Source organism: Heterodontus francisci, chromosome 8 (assembly GCF_036365525.1).
Source record: "Heterodontus francisci isolate sHetFra1 chromosome 8, sHetFra1.hap1, whole genome shotgun sequence".
NCBI lineage: Eukaryota > Metazoa > Chordata > Chondrichthyes > Heterodontiformes > Heterodontidae > Heterodontus > Heterodontus francisci.
Genome location: NC_090378.1, coordinates 20,059,956 through 20,074,777, shown reverse-complemented (window position 1 = coordinate 20,074,777; position 14,822 = coordinate 20,059,956). Strand labels below are relative to the sequence as shown.

Genomic DNA, 14,822 nt, shown 5'->3' with positions numbered 1-14,822 from the left:
GGCGGTCAAGGAGAGTATCCAATCAAAACCTAAGGCATACAAAGCAGCAAAAACTAGTGGCAGGCCAGAGGATTGGGACTATTTTAGGAACCAGCAGCAGATGACTAAAAAGCTAATAAAGAGGGAGAAAATTGATGATGAAAATAAATTGGCAAGAAATATAAAAACGAACAGCAAGAGCTTCTACAGGTATACAAAAAGAGAGTAGCTAAAGTGAGCGTGGGACCCTTGGAGGATGCGACTGGAGAATTGATAACAGGGAACAGGGAAATGGCAGATAATTTAAACAAATATTTTGCATTGGTCTTCACGGTGGAGGACACTATAAACATCCAACAGATATCAGATAAGCAAGGAGCTAATGGGAGGAAAGACCTTGTAACAGTCTCTATCATGAGGGACAAAGTATTTGACAAACTAATGGGACTAAAGGCAGACAAGTCGCCAGGACCTGATGGCCTACATCCAAGGGTTTTAAAGGAAGTGGCTGCAGAGATAGTGGAGGCATTGGTCAAAATATTCCAGAGCTCACTGGATTCAGGGAGGGTCCCAGCGGATTGGAAAACTGCTAATGTGACACCCCTGTTCAAGGAGGGAGGGAGACAAAAAGCAGGATACTATAGGCCAGTCAGCCTAACATCGGTCGTTGGGAAAATGTTAGAGTCCATTATCCAGGAAGAAATAGCAAGACATTTTGAAAAGCTTAACGCAATCAAACAGAGTCAACATGGTTTTGTGAAAAGGAAATCATGTTTGACAAATTTTCTAGAGTTCTTTGAGGATATAACAAGCAGAGTTGATGAAGGGGAACCAGTAGATGTAGTGTATTTAGATTTCCAGAAGGCATTCGATAAGGTGCCACATAAAAGATTATTGCACAAGATAGGAGATCATGGTATTGGGGTAATGTATTAGCATGGATTGAGGATTGTTTAACTCACAGAAGACAGAAAGTCAGGATTAATGGGTCTTTTTCAGGTTGGAAAGACATAACTAGTGGAGTGCCACAAGGATCAGTTCTAGGACCTCAATTATTTACTATCTATATTAATGACTTGAGGAGGGGGCAGAGTGTAATATATCCAAATTTGATGACAATACAAAAATAGGTGGGAGGGCATGTTGTGATGAGGACATGTGGTGGGCGGCACAGTGGTTAGCACTACAGCCTCATAACTCCAGCGACCCAGGTTCGGTTCTGGGTACTGCCTGTGTGGAGTTTGCAAGTTCTCTCTGTGACCATGTGGGTTTTCTCCAGGTACTCTGGTTTCCTCCCAGATGTCAAAGACTTGTGGGTTGATAGGTAAATTGGCCATTGTGAAAAAAAAATTGCTCCTAGTGTAGGTAGGTGGTAGGAGAATAGTGGGGATGTGAGAGGGAAAATGGGATTAATGTAGGATTAGTACAAATGGATGGTTGATGGCCAGCATGGACTTGGTGGGCCAAAGGGCCTGTTTCAGTGCTGGATCTCTCTATGACATAAGGAATCTGCAAAGGGATATAGATAGGTTGAATGAGTGGGCAAAAACTTGGCAGATGATGTTTAATGTAGGAAAATGTGAGGTCATGCACTTTGGTAGGAAGAATCAAAAGGCAGATTATTATTTAAATGGAGAGAGACTTCAAAAAAGTGCAGCACAGAGGGATCTGAGTGTTCTTGTGCATGAAACACAAAAAGTTAGCATGCAGGTACAGTAAGTAATTAAGAAGGCAAATGGATTTTTGGCCTTTGTTGCTAGGGTGTTAGAGTTTAAAAATAGTGAAATCTTGTTACAACTGTACAGGGTGTTGGCGAGGCTGCACCTGGAGTACTGTGTACAGTTTTGGTCCCCGTATTTAAGAAAGGATATACTGGCATTGGAGGCAGTTCAAAAGAGATTCACTAGACTGATTCCTGGGATGAAGGGGGTTGACTTATCAAGAACGGCTACACAGATCAAGCCTTTATTCATTTGAGTTTAGAAGAATGAGGGGTGATCTTATTGAAATGTACAAGATTCTGAGGGGGCTTGACAGGGTAGATGTTGAGAAGATGTTTCCACTAATGGGGGAATCTTGAACTAGGGGACATAGTTACAAAATAAGGCGACACTTATTTAAAACTGAGATGCGAAGGAATTTCTTCTCTCAGTGAATGTCTGGAATTCTCTATCCCAGAGAGTTGTGGAGGCTGGATCACTGAAAGTATTCAAAGAGGAGGTAGATAGACTTTTGAAATAATCGGGGAGTTGAGGGCTATGAGGAGCTGGCACGAAAGAGGAGTTGAGGTCTGAGGCAGATCAGCCATGATCTTATTGAATGGCGGGTAAGGTTTGAGAGGCCGAATGGCCTACTCCTGCTCTTATTTCTTATGTTCTACTGAGAGGGCCGAATGACCTCCTTCTGTCTCATAATGACTCTATGACTTATGCCAGGCTTTAGAGAGTTAGGAGTTGAACTACTTGCCACAGAATTCCCAGCCTCTGACTTGCTCTTGTAGCTAAAGGATTTATGTAGCTGGTCTAGTTAAGTTTCTGGTCAAAGGTAACCCCCAGAATGTTGATGATGGGGATTCAGCGATAGTAATACCATTGAACATCAAGGGGGGATAGTTAGATTCTCTCTTGTTGGAGATTGTCATTGCCTGGCACTTGTGTGGTGTGATTATTATTTACCACTTATCAGTCCAAGTCTGAATGTTGTCCAGGTCTTGCTGCATATGGGCATGGACTGCTTCAGTATCTGAGAAGTTAAGAATGGGACTGAGCACCGTGCAATCATCAGTGAACATCCCCATTTCTGAACTTTTGATGGCGGGAAGGTCATTGATGAAACAACTGAAAATGGTTGGGCCTAGGACACTGCCTTGAGGATCTTCTGTAGTGATATCCTGAGGCTTAGATGATTGGCCTCCAACAATTACATCCATCTTCCTTTGCATTAGGTATGACTCCAATCAGTGGAGAGTTTTCTCCCTGATTCCCATTAGCTTCAATTGTACTCGGGCCCCTTGATGCCACACATGTGAAATGCTGCCTTGATATCAAGAACAGTCACTCTCACCTCCCCCCCTGGAATTCAGCTCTTTTGTCCATGATTGAACCAAGGCTATAATGAGGTCTGGAGCCTATTGGTCCTGACAGAATCCAAACTGAGCATCGGTGACCAAGTTATTGTTGAGCAAGTGTCGATTGATAGCACTGTCAATGACACTTTCTGACACTTTGCTGATGATTGGGAGTAGACTGACGGGGCAGTAATTGGCAGATTGGATTTGCCCTGCTTTTGTGGGCAGCAATTGGCTGAAGACTGGAATCTGTGATGCTGAGGACCTCAGGAGGAGGCTGAGATGGATCATCCACTTGGCACCTCCGACTGAAGATGGTTGTAAATCCTTCGGCCTTATTTTTTGCACTGACCTGCTGGGCTCCGCCTTCTTTCAGGATGGGGTTGTTTGTGGCACTCAAGGAAACTCATCACGTTTCTCATCCAATCCATGTGGCTGTGTATCTACCTCTAGGAAGGGGTTCTCCAGCACACTCACAATGACTGAGACTCATTTGTTGATTCAACGAAACACTCCAAACACTTTTCTGATATGTATCCTCTCCCTACACACAGATTTCTGCTCCAGCTTCAACATTCCTATAAACTGAGAATGGACAGAATATGTGAAATTTGATTTGAAGGCAGTGCTGTCGTGATGTGATTTTGAAACAATATTTTCGCTAGTAAATAAGTATAACAAAACTAAAAGAATCATGCATCAATGCTGTACTTAGCGAAACCAGGGTAAAGCCATTATAAAGCCATATCTGAAAGTTTCTGTTCAGCTATTAATAAAGGAACATTAAAACTTTCCTGACAGCTGAACATGCACAAATGCACACACCCCACTTTTCCTTCCCTCTCCTTGTGAAGTACCTAACCTTAGGTCACCACTGCTTCCAGACAAGAATAAAATCCGCAACTAATCCCTGTAGGGTGTTTCATCGAACCACGTCACTGCACAATGTGTTGAGTACTTATGGGCTACCTGAAAAGATCTTAACTGATAAAAATAAAACCAAGTTAGAGGAGTGAGAGGTTACTTACATCTCCATCAAGTTCCGCCTTCCATTGTTAACTAGTAAGCTGCAGAAACTGTCCCCTGTCGGTGCATATTTTGGATAATTGCGTCGCACTCTATGATTTTGTTGAGACATAGCTGGCCTCATTAAATAGAAGTCTTATGATTTTTTTTCTTTATGCCTTCAGGTTATTTTGCTTTGTTGGTAATGATGATGAAAGTTACACCGGGCCGATGTATAGAGCTGATTTTCCAAGCAACTCACCAGAGGACCTGACCCCTCTCCTAACAGAAAGAATCTGTACTGCAACAAACAACGTGGTCAAGATGGTCAAAGGCTCGCCGACACTTTGCTACCTTTTCATAATGCTGGAAAAAACATTTAATGATGTGGAATGAAATTTTGGGTCCGCCACACACAAGCAACTTAGATGTGATTGGACATTACCCCGGCATTGACAAGATCATTATTCTTACCTGAAGCACTTCAGGCTTATGCAACCAAAAAGAGAAGGCAAGGTGAATGACAAGGTGAAAAAAAACCCGACTGTTGTACTGTGTACAAGTATCTAATGCTACACCAATATATTCATGTGTATGAATAGCACAACATTGGAATACTAGGTTTATTCTACCCCAGATTTACATGGGATGTCCAACAGCCATCCCACCATGCGCCAGGTTAAAGTGCTGCCAAGGTTCACAAATTAGGCCAGAACTTGGAAATACCAAGTTGCGGACTGAGGTATCCATAGGGACTTGTTGGTCTGGAATGCCCACCTGTCCCACGATCAAGCCTTCCATGTCTGAGGGAGAGAGCATATTCTCAGGTCAGGAGTTACTTCATTCCCTGGCCTGGGATCTGCTGCGTAACTGGCACACTTGATGACAGGAAGCATACTAGCCTCCTGGCCCATGGAAATGGCATCGGCCTGGAGATACAGGCCTGGATCACCAAAGACGCATGCTGCCAGTATTTAAAAGTCATCCTATTCTAATGGATTTAATTTAACTTGGGTTTTTACGACAATCGACAACAACAGCTTATATTTATCTAGCACCTTCAATGTAATAAAATGTCCCAAGGTGCTTCACAGGAGCTTATAAAACAAAATATAACACCAAGCCACATAAGGAGACATTAGGTCAGATGACCAAAAGTTTGCCAAAGTGGTAGGTTTTAAGGAGTGTCTTAAAGGAGGAAAGCAAGGTAGAGAGGCAGAGGTGTGGGGAGGGAATTCCAGAGCTTGGAGCCCAGGCAGCTGAAGGCACAGCCACCAATGGTACATCCATTAAAATCGGGGATGTACAAGAGGCTAGAATTAGATGAGCATAGATATCGCGGAGGCTCGTGGAGTTGGAAGAGATTAAAGAAAACAGGAGAGATGAGGCAGCATTCGTGGGTCTTTTCTAGTGCTAGTCCCCAGTTACTTGAATGTATTACCTTTGGGTTATCAGTCCAATGCCACAAACACTATGCTAGCATGCCCATGTGATGTAATTCTTGTGCCATTCCAATCTGTACAGCTGGGAATATATTCGAATCTCGGCACCAAGAGTGACCATTGAACAATCCAATGTCCTGTAGAACACAGCTATTTGCAGAATAACCTTCTCTGGTCTGCCCAGCACCATGCCTTAGTCAGCAATCTCAAACAGAAGCACCCGTTGCACTCATGTAAATGTTTCTATTTCTTTTGAAAAACAGTTTGTTCTTTGAGTGAATTGCCAACTTTTATCCCAATTTGTGTCAAATTCTGGACAGTTTTGTACTGCAACGAATTGAAACAGGTCTGTATCTTGGCCAGCAGAGAATTACATAGAATCACATAAGAACATAAGAAATAAGAGCAGCAGTAGGACTGCAGTGGTTCAAGAAGGCAGCTCACCACAACCTTCTCAGGGGCAATTAGGGATGGGCAATAAATGCTGGCCTTGCAAGTGACGCCCACAGCCCATGAGAGAATAAACAAAGGCCATTTAGCCCTTCGGGCCTATTCCACCATTCAATACGATCATGGCTGATCTTCTACAGTGGTGCAGTGGTTAGCACTGCAGCCTCACAGCTCCAGCGACCTGGGTTCAATTCTGGGTACTGCCTGTGTGGAGTTTGCAAGTTCTCCCTGTGTCTGCGTGGGTTTCCTCCGGGTGCTCCGGTTTCCTCCCACAGCCAAAAGACTTGCAGGTCGGTAGGTAAATTGGCCATTGTAAATTGCCCCTAGTATAGGTAGGTGGTAGGGAAATATAGGGACAGGTGGGGATGTGGTAGGAATATGGGATTAGTATAAATGGGTGGTTGATGGTCGGCACAGGCTCGGTGGGCCGAAGGGCCTGTTTCAGTGCTGTATCTCTGAACTGAAAACCATCTTCCCACACTATCCCCATATTCCTTGATTCCCTTAGTATCGATCTCTGTCTTGATACTCAAAACTGAGTATCCATAGCCCTCTGCAGTAGAGAATTCCAAAGATTTACAACGCTTTGAGTGAAGAACTTTCTGCCCATCTCAGTCATTAAAGTCCGACCCCTTATTCTGAGACTGTCACCCCTAGTTCTAGACTCCCCAGCCAGTAGAAACACCCTACCAGCATCTACTCTGTCAAGCCCCTTATTCTCTCATTTTTGTAAACTCTAGGGAACAGAGGCCTAGTCTATTCAATTTCTCCTAATAGGACAACCTGGGATGCAAAGGAGATTCACCAGGATATTGCCTGGGCTGGAGCATTTCAGCTATGAAGAGAGACTGAAAAGGCTAGGGTTGTTTTCCTTAGAGCAGAGAAGGCTGAGGGGGGACATGATTGAGGTATACAAAATTATGAGGGGCATTGATAGGTTAGATAGGAAGAAACTTTTCCCTTAGCGGAGGGGTCAATAACCAGGGGGCATAGATTTAAGGTAAGGGCAGGAGGTTTAGAGGGGATTTGAGGAAAAACTTTTTCACTCAGAGGGTGGTTGGAATCTGGAATGCACTGCCTGAAGAGGTGGTAGAGGCAGGAACCCTCACAACATTTAAGAAGTATTTAGATGAGCACTTGAAATGACATAGCATACAAGACTACGGGCCAAGTGCTGAAAAATGGGATTAGAATAGTTAGGTGCTTGATGGCCGGCACAGACACGGTGGGCCGAAGGGCCTGTTTCTGTGCTGTATAACTGTATGACTCGATGACAATCCCCTTAACCCAAATGTTCACACAGTCATACAACTGTGAGATGACTACAGTTTATATAGATTCACCATTACAGCTTGACTTTTATATTCTGTACCTCTTGGCTCTCATCCTATTGATTTAAGGCCACATTCAAAGGCAGGTCCTGATGTGAGAGGACAGTGTGCTAACCGAAAGCAACTCCCAGGGCTTTTTCATGTGATTTTAATGGTAATTACTCCTAGTGAAAAGGTTGCTTTAATATGTAGTACTATTATATGTTTTATGTTCTATAGGCCATCTCAATCCGAATACATCCTTTTCCTTCAGTGAGTTAGCTACCTAGTCTAAGTACTTGACATGAATCAAAAATTTAAATACCTTTCAAATTTACCATCAGCCAAGAAGCATGTCTTAAGCTTTCAGAGCCTTACATCAATCAGAAGTGGCCCCGCTGTCAGATAGATGCTAAACATGGTAGATTGAAGGTAGCTGTAGGGGAGGAAGTGTTAGTGCTGGTCATAATGTTACCACATTTACATATTGCTCAAGGGGATACATACTATAATATATCCAGACACATGTTGTACCAATGAGTGCAGTGGATATTCCAATTATAAAAATAAATTGGTTTGGGTGGTAAATAGTTCGAGAGAGAGGTACCTACCCATGACCCATTTTCCGAATGTGCAATGGTATCACCTGATGCAAGCAAACATGCTGCCCATGATTTTCAAGCCACTAGAATTCACAGATGGAAACTCATGGACAGCTTGACAATGCTTTATCAATCTGCTCAATGGACAAGGCTCCTGTCAGCAAGTTGGTCCAATAACGATCCCTTTAAAATTAAACGAGACTGGGATTTGGGGTTAATTTCATCAGTTCCTTCTCTGGGAATTCAGAAGCAATTGAATTTATAAAAAGGTAATATCTTATAATAGTCCTAACGTCCAACGACCCAACAGCTGGAACTACACAATGAAGACAAAAGTCTGCTATCAGCTTTTATTCCTTTTTCCACCCGAATTAACCTGGATTTTTATCTGGTTTTTTTTATTCCTCTCCCAGGAGATCATCTGGTTTATGGTGGGGGTTGGGGATTGTATCTATTGTGATTTAATTTGATAAGTTTCCTTTTGTTTCACTGAAAACTTGGAGGGTTTTTTTGTTGGGGCTGCAATTTTAAATAAAGGGCACTTTTGTTAATTTGTTTTCTTTCGATGACATGTGGCTCATCCTAATTGGCATTAATTAGCACGTGGCTACACAACTGGAAAGGTTTCAGGTAGTTGAACTACTTCCTTCTGTTATATACCAATGCTTGGTGAACTGGATCAATTTGCTTCTTAACAGCTAGGGATGGAGGGGGACAGTTGATTATAATTTTATCTCTTTTTAGGCCAAAGATATATGCACTACCCAATCATTCAATTTACTATAAGGCTCTGACATTGGGTTGGTGATGACAAATGCTTAATATTTCCCAAAAAATATTTAGAGTTGAAGGGAAGGGCGACAAAAGCATTGAAGCTTCCTAGCAAATAAACAATGGAGCAGGTTAAACAGAGTTCAGTATATCAAGGTCTGTTTTGGACTATTACTTGGCTCACTTGGTGTTAGCGGCATTCCCGCCTCTGAGTGTGGAGATTGCAGTTCAAGCCCTGCTCCAGGACTAGAATTTCCTCAAAATAACTTACGCTGCTGTTGCACCATTAAAAAAGAACATGTGCTGCCTCCATCAATAGCCTCTTCAGGGAGATATTTACGAGTGTCCTGGATCTGCTTATTTGCATACCCATTGGTGCAAGTATTGGCATACCGTGGCTACAAGAGCAGGTCAGAGGCTAGGAATCCTGCGGCAAGTAACTCACCTCCTGACTCCCAAAGTCTGTCCACCATATACAAGGCACAAGTCAGGAGTGTGATGGAATACTCTCCACTTGCCTGGATGAGTGCAGCTCCAACAACACTCAAGAAGCTCAACACCATCCAGGACAAAGCAGCCTGCTTGATTGGCGCCCCATCCACAAACATTCACTCCCTCCATCACCGACGCATAGTGGGAGCAGTGTGTACCATCTACAAGATGCACTGCAGCAATGCACCAAGGCTCCTTAGACAGCACCTTCCAATCCTGCGATCTCTACCAACTAAAAGGACAAGGGCAGCAAATGCATGGGAACACCACCACCTGCAAGATCCCCTCCAAGTCACACACCATCCTGACTTGGAACTATATCGCCGTTCCTTCACTGTCGCTGGGTCAAAATCCTGGAACTCCCTTCCTAACAACACTGTAGATGTACCTACCCCACATGGACTGCAGCGGTTCAAGAAGGCAGCTCACCACCACCTTCTCAAGGGCAATTAGGGATGGGCAATAAATGGTGGCCTGGCCAGCGATGCCCACATCCCATGAATGAATAAAAAATAAATTAATATATAAAGCAGGTGTAAACAGTTGAACAATGTGAAAATTTCTCGGCATCTTTTAAAAAGGCTGGTGGACAAACAGGTAAGAAAGCATCAGTATAAATAAAAGCAAAATACTGTGGATGCTTGAAATCTGAAATAAAAACAGAAAGTGCTGGAAATACTCAGCCAGTCAGGCAGCATCTATGGAGAGAGAAGCAGAGTTAACGTTTCAGGTCTGTGACCTTTCGTCGTAACTGGCAAAGGTTAGAAATGTAATAGGTTTTAAGCAAGTGAAGTTGGGGGGGATGGGGGCAAGAGAACAATAGGGAAGGTGTGTTATAGGGCAGAGGGCAGGAGAAATTAAATGACAAAGCTGTCATGGGACAAAGGTAAAGGGATTGCTAATGGTTATGGTGAAAGACAAAGCACTAGTCTGGAGAGAGCATTAATTACAGAATAACTAACAGCTCTGTCCAAAAGCACAAATATGAAAAACCAAATTTAAGGCAGGCACATGGTTAAAAAATAAGAAAATAAAATAAAATAATAGTATAAAGGTCAGTCATGCTCTGAGATGGTTGAACTAAATGTTGAGTCCGGAAGGCTGTTGAGTACCTAATCAGAAGCTGAGGTGCCGTTCCTCGAGCTTGCGTTGATGTTCACTGGAACACTGCAGCAGGCCAAGGACAGAAATGTAGGCATGAGAGCAGGATAGTGAATTGAAATGGCAAGCAACTGGAAGCTCGGGGTCTTGCTTGTGGACTGAGTGCTCCCCAATCTGCATTTGGTCTCCCCAGTGTGGAGGCGACCGTATTGTGAGCAGCGAATACAATATACTAAATTGAAAGAAGTACCAGTAAATCGCTGCTTCACCTGGAAGTAATGTTTGGGGCTTTGGATGGTGAGGAGACAGGAGTTAAAAAGGTAGGTATTGCATATCCTGCGATTGCATGGAAAAGGAACGAGGTGTCGGGGGTAATGGAGGAGTGGACCAGGGTGTTGAGGAGGGAACGATCCCTTCAGAATGTTGACGGGAGGGGAGGGGAAAATGTGTTTAGTTGTTGTATTTGCAGGAGGTGGCAGAAATAGCGAAGGATGATCCTTTGGATGTGGAGGCTGGTGGGGTGGAAAATGAGGACCAAGGGGAACCCTGTTGCAGTTCTGGGAGGGAGGGGAAGGGGTGAGGGTAGAGGTGCAGGAAATGGGTCAGACATAGTTGAGGGCCCTGTCAACCACAGTGGGAAGGAATCATCAGTTGGAGAAGAAGGAAGACTTATCAGAAGCACTGTTGTGGAAGGTTGCATCATCAGAACAGATATGTCGGAGACAGAGAAACTGAGAGAATGGAATGGAGTCCTTACAGGAAGCAGGGTGTGAGGAAATGTAATCAAGGTAGCCCTGGGAGTCGGAGGGCTTATAATGAATATTAGTGGACAGCCTATCCCCAGAGATGGAAACAGAGAAGTCAATGAAGGGAAGGGAAGTGTCAGAGATACACCATGTAAAGGTGAGAGAAGGATGGAAATTGGAAGCAAAGTTGATGAAGTTTTCCAGTTTGGGGTGAGAGCAAGAAACAGCACCGATACAGTCATCAATGTACTGGAAAAAGAGTTGAGGGAGGGGGCCTGAGTAGGACTGTTTGTGCTTTTAGACAAAGCTGTTCGTTATTCTGCCTACACTATCTCTGGACTAATGCTTTGTCTTTCACCACAAGCATTAACACTCCCTTTGCCTTTGTCCAATGACAGCTTTGTCATTTAATTTGTCCTGCCTTCTTCCCTATCACATATCTTCCCTTTGATTCTCTCACCGCTCCCCGCCACCCCCACCAACTTCACTTCACTTGCTTAAAACCTATTCCATTTCTAATATTTGCCAGTTCTGATGAAGGGTCACAGACCTGAAACGTTAATTCTGCTTCTCTCTCCACAGATGCTGCCAGATCTGCTGAGTATTTCCAGCACTTTCTGTTTTTACTTAAGAGAGCATCAGTGGTTAGCTCTTTCACTTCATTCTCAAATAACATCACTATATGACTTAGCAATATTTTTATTGTAATTGTGCAGCATTATGACCATTCAAGGACCATCTGTCCTAAAGAACAGCTGGCTATGGCACCATCAGAGGATAAGAATGCACAACTTCACTCATTCAGACTTTCTGGCTGTGGAAGCCACCTGAATTATTATTTGTTCCACTTGGAGGGAGGTGACACTGGCACTGACTGCCAACCCCTCACCCACAGGACTGCAGAACAGTGCCACAAAGAGTTCCACACACTCAGCAGGACAGGCAAGGTAAAAACCATGAACAACCCCTCTTTTCTTCCCTGTGCTGCAGAAATGCAAAGCCTTTCCTTCTCTTTCTTCTTTTTCTTTCTTCCTCCTTTCTCTCTATTTCATTTTTTGCCTATTTTTCTCTCTTTCTGTCTCAGATGTGTGCTTTCTTCCACAGAAAAGAGATTGCACAACTGGCTCATAATCTGAACACTCAGAGTAATCTTTCTCAAACATTATTTAGGTTTTCAGACTCAATCTGGTCATTCCTCATTTACCATGTTTCCCCTTTCACTCTTTGGAGTCTTGGTTGTGTCTGCACAAGCTTTGGCCTTTCACTTATTTGCAAAATAAATGCAGAAGTACCCAGAACTGCAAGAACTTCAGCTTGGCTCAGTTAGAAACACTCTTGCCCTGAGTCAGGAATTCCAGATTAAAGTTTCACTACGTGGGCATGCAATCCTAATCTAGGCTGGCACTTGAGTTCAGCACTGAGGGAGGGCTGCATTGTCAGACATACTCTTCTTTGGATGAGATGTTAAAACAACACCCCATCTCCCTGTCCTTGTGTTGGGCATTAGCAAAGTAAGTACGAGTACAAAACCGAAAACCTTACTTTTGTTTTGTACTTGCACTGACTTTTCCATGACAGGAGGAAATTTCATCTCCTGTCTGATGGGTTATGAAAGGAGCAGTATGCATAGAAAGGAGGGCAATGTGGATGGAAGGGCTAAAAATCCGAGATACCTACTGTAATGTAAATCATTTCAATACTTGTCTGAGACTGCCAGCATACTTGTCAATCTACAATAGAATTCTATTGTAATGCTGAAAATAAAACCTATGAAAAGCTATTTTATGACAGACCCATGCTTCTGCATCGATACCTAAATAAAAGATTATTGGACCAGTTTCAGAATCTCTTTTTTAAAAAAAATCATCCTGCTGTTAAATCTTTCAAAAAGAAAATTTAACGCTACCAGCACTTCATGCTGGTTCCTTCCTGTCCGCTATACTTGAGGTTGGATCACAAGACTTCAGATTAAAATTTTAAGCTGTGTTGATGATAAGAGAATATGAAATCTGAGGAGATCTGTGCTTGCTCTGATATGCTGCAGACTTTTCCCAGGAGTAGCAGTGACATTTTCACGTATTGCCTTCTAATTAGTTGTACATTAACGTTATATGAATACAAAAGGTGAATGAAACAAAATGCTCAACGGTGTGGAAAACTTGCCTGAAGAATCTCAGGAAGATAACCAAAGCTAAAATCTTACACCACTTTTGTTTTGGATGTCTTGCTATCTGCGGTGTTAAAAAAGTGCAGAATGAATTATGAATCTCTTGACAACTGTTAAATTCTAAAGTAATGGAAAAAACTTTCCTTGTGCAATATCACTGAAACACACTATAGTATTATAATGGTGCATTCTTCCTCCACAATTAGACTTTTCACTCACTTCCCAACATCATTAGAGAACCTGCTAAATTTTCCTTTCATTACTGATGTGCCATCCTTTTCCTTTCTGTGTTCCACCTTGGCGAGACACAATTTTCCAGATGGTACAGAGGAAAATCTACCCCTATCTATCCTCACAAGACGTAAAATAAGTCGAAATAAATGTTACTTTCCTTACTTTTTAAACAAATTACATATAGTTTGTTAACTATGTGTGTGTTTTTTTTCTTGATTATCGAATTCAAGCATAACAGAAAGATATCGTACCTTTCAGAATCTTGGGACATCCCAAAATGCTTCACTGCCATTGAATTCCTTTGATGTGTAGACACAGTTGTTATGTTAGGAAAACAGCCAATCTGTGCACAGCAAGATCCCACAATCAATAAAGGCGATATAATGAGCAGTTATGTTAGCACTCGCGTGGACTCCTCCAGCCACACAATCCTCTGAGATATCTGCACTCCTCTAATTCTGATCGCTTGAACATCTTTGATTTTAATCACTCCACCATTGGTGGCTGTGCTTTCAACTGCCTAGTACCTAAGATCTGGAATTCCCTCCCTAAATCTCTCTGCCTCTCTACCTCACTTTCCTCCTTATAATGCTCCTTAAAACCTACCTCTTTGACCAAGCCTTTGGTCATCTGACCTAATATCTCCTTATGTGGCTCAGTGTCACACTTTGTTCTATAATGCTCCTTTGAAGAGCTTTGGGACGTTTTGTTACTTTAAAGACGCCACTGACACGGAACACAAAAGTCCGAGTGTATCAGGCCTGTGTCCTCAGTACCTTGCTCTACGGCAGCGAGGCCTGGACAACGTATGCCAGCCAAGAGCGACGTCTCAATTCATTCCATCTTCGCTGCCTTCGGAGAATACTTGGCATCAGGTGGCAGGACTATATCTCCAACACAGAAGTCCTTGAAGCGGCCAACATCCCCAGCTTATACACACTACTGAGTCAGCGGCGCTTGAGATGGCTTGGCCATGTGAGCCGCATGGAAAATGGCAGGATCCCCAAAGACACATTGTACAGCGAGCTCGCCACTGGTATCAGACCCACCGGCCGTCCATGTCTCCGTTATAAAGACGTCTGCAAACGCGACATGAAATCGTGTGACATTGATCACAAGTCGTGGGAGTCAGTTGCCAGCATTCGCCAGAGCTGGCGGGCAGCCATAAAGACAGGGCTAAATTGTGGCGAGTCGAAGAGACTTAGTAGTTGGCAGGAAAAAAGACAGAGGCACAAGGGGAGAGCCAACTGTGCAACAGCCCCAACAAACAAATTTCTCTGCAGCACCTGTGGAAGAGCCTGTCACTCCAGAATTGGCCTTTATAGCCACTCCAGGCGCTGCTTCACAAACCACTGACCACCTCCAGGCGCGTATCCATTGTCTCTCGAGATAAGGAGGCCCAAAAGAAGAATAAATATGAGCAGCTAGTCTTTTCAGCCAGCACATACACAATGGG

General features: G+C 43.3%; 1 long non-coding RNA gene across 1 annotated transcript in view; it reads right to left on the bottom strand.

Annotated features, from left to right (window-relative positions):
- Nucleotides 1-13,705, bottom strand: part of LOC137372482 (uncharacterized) — a 332,651-nt gene extending 318,946 nt beyond the window's left edge. Inside the window, exon 1 of the long non-coding RNA XR_010975436.1 lies at nucleotides 13,618-13,705. This is a non-coding gene — a long non-coding RNA (uncharacterized lncRNA). The remainder of the gene's footprint in view (nucleotides 1-13,617) is intronic.
- Between the last annotated feature and the right edge of the window lie 1,117 nt (nucleotides 13,706-14,822).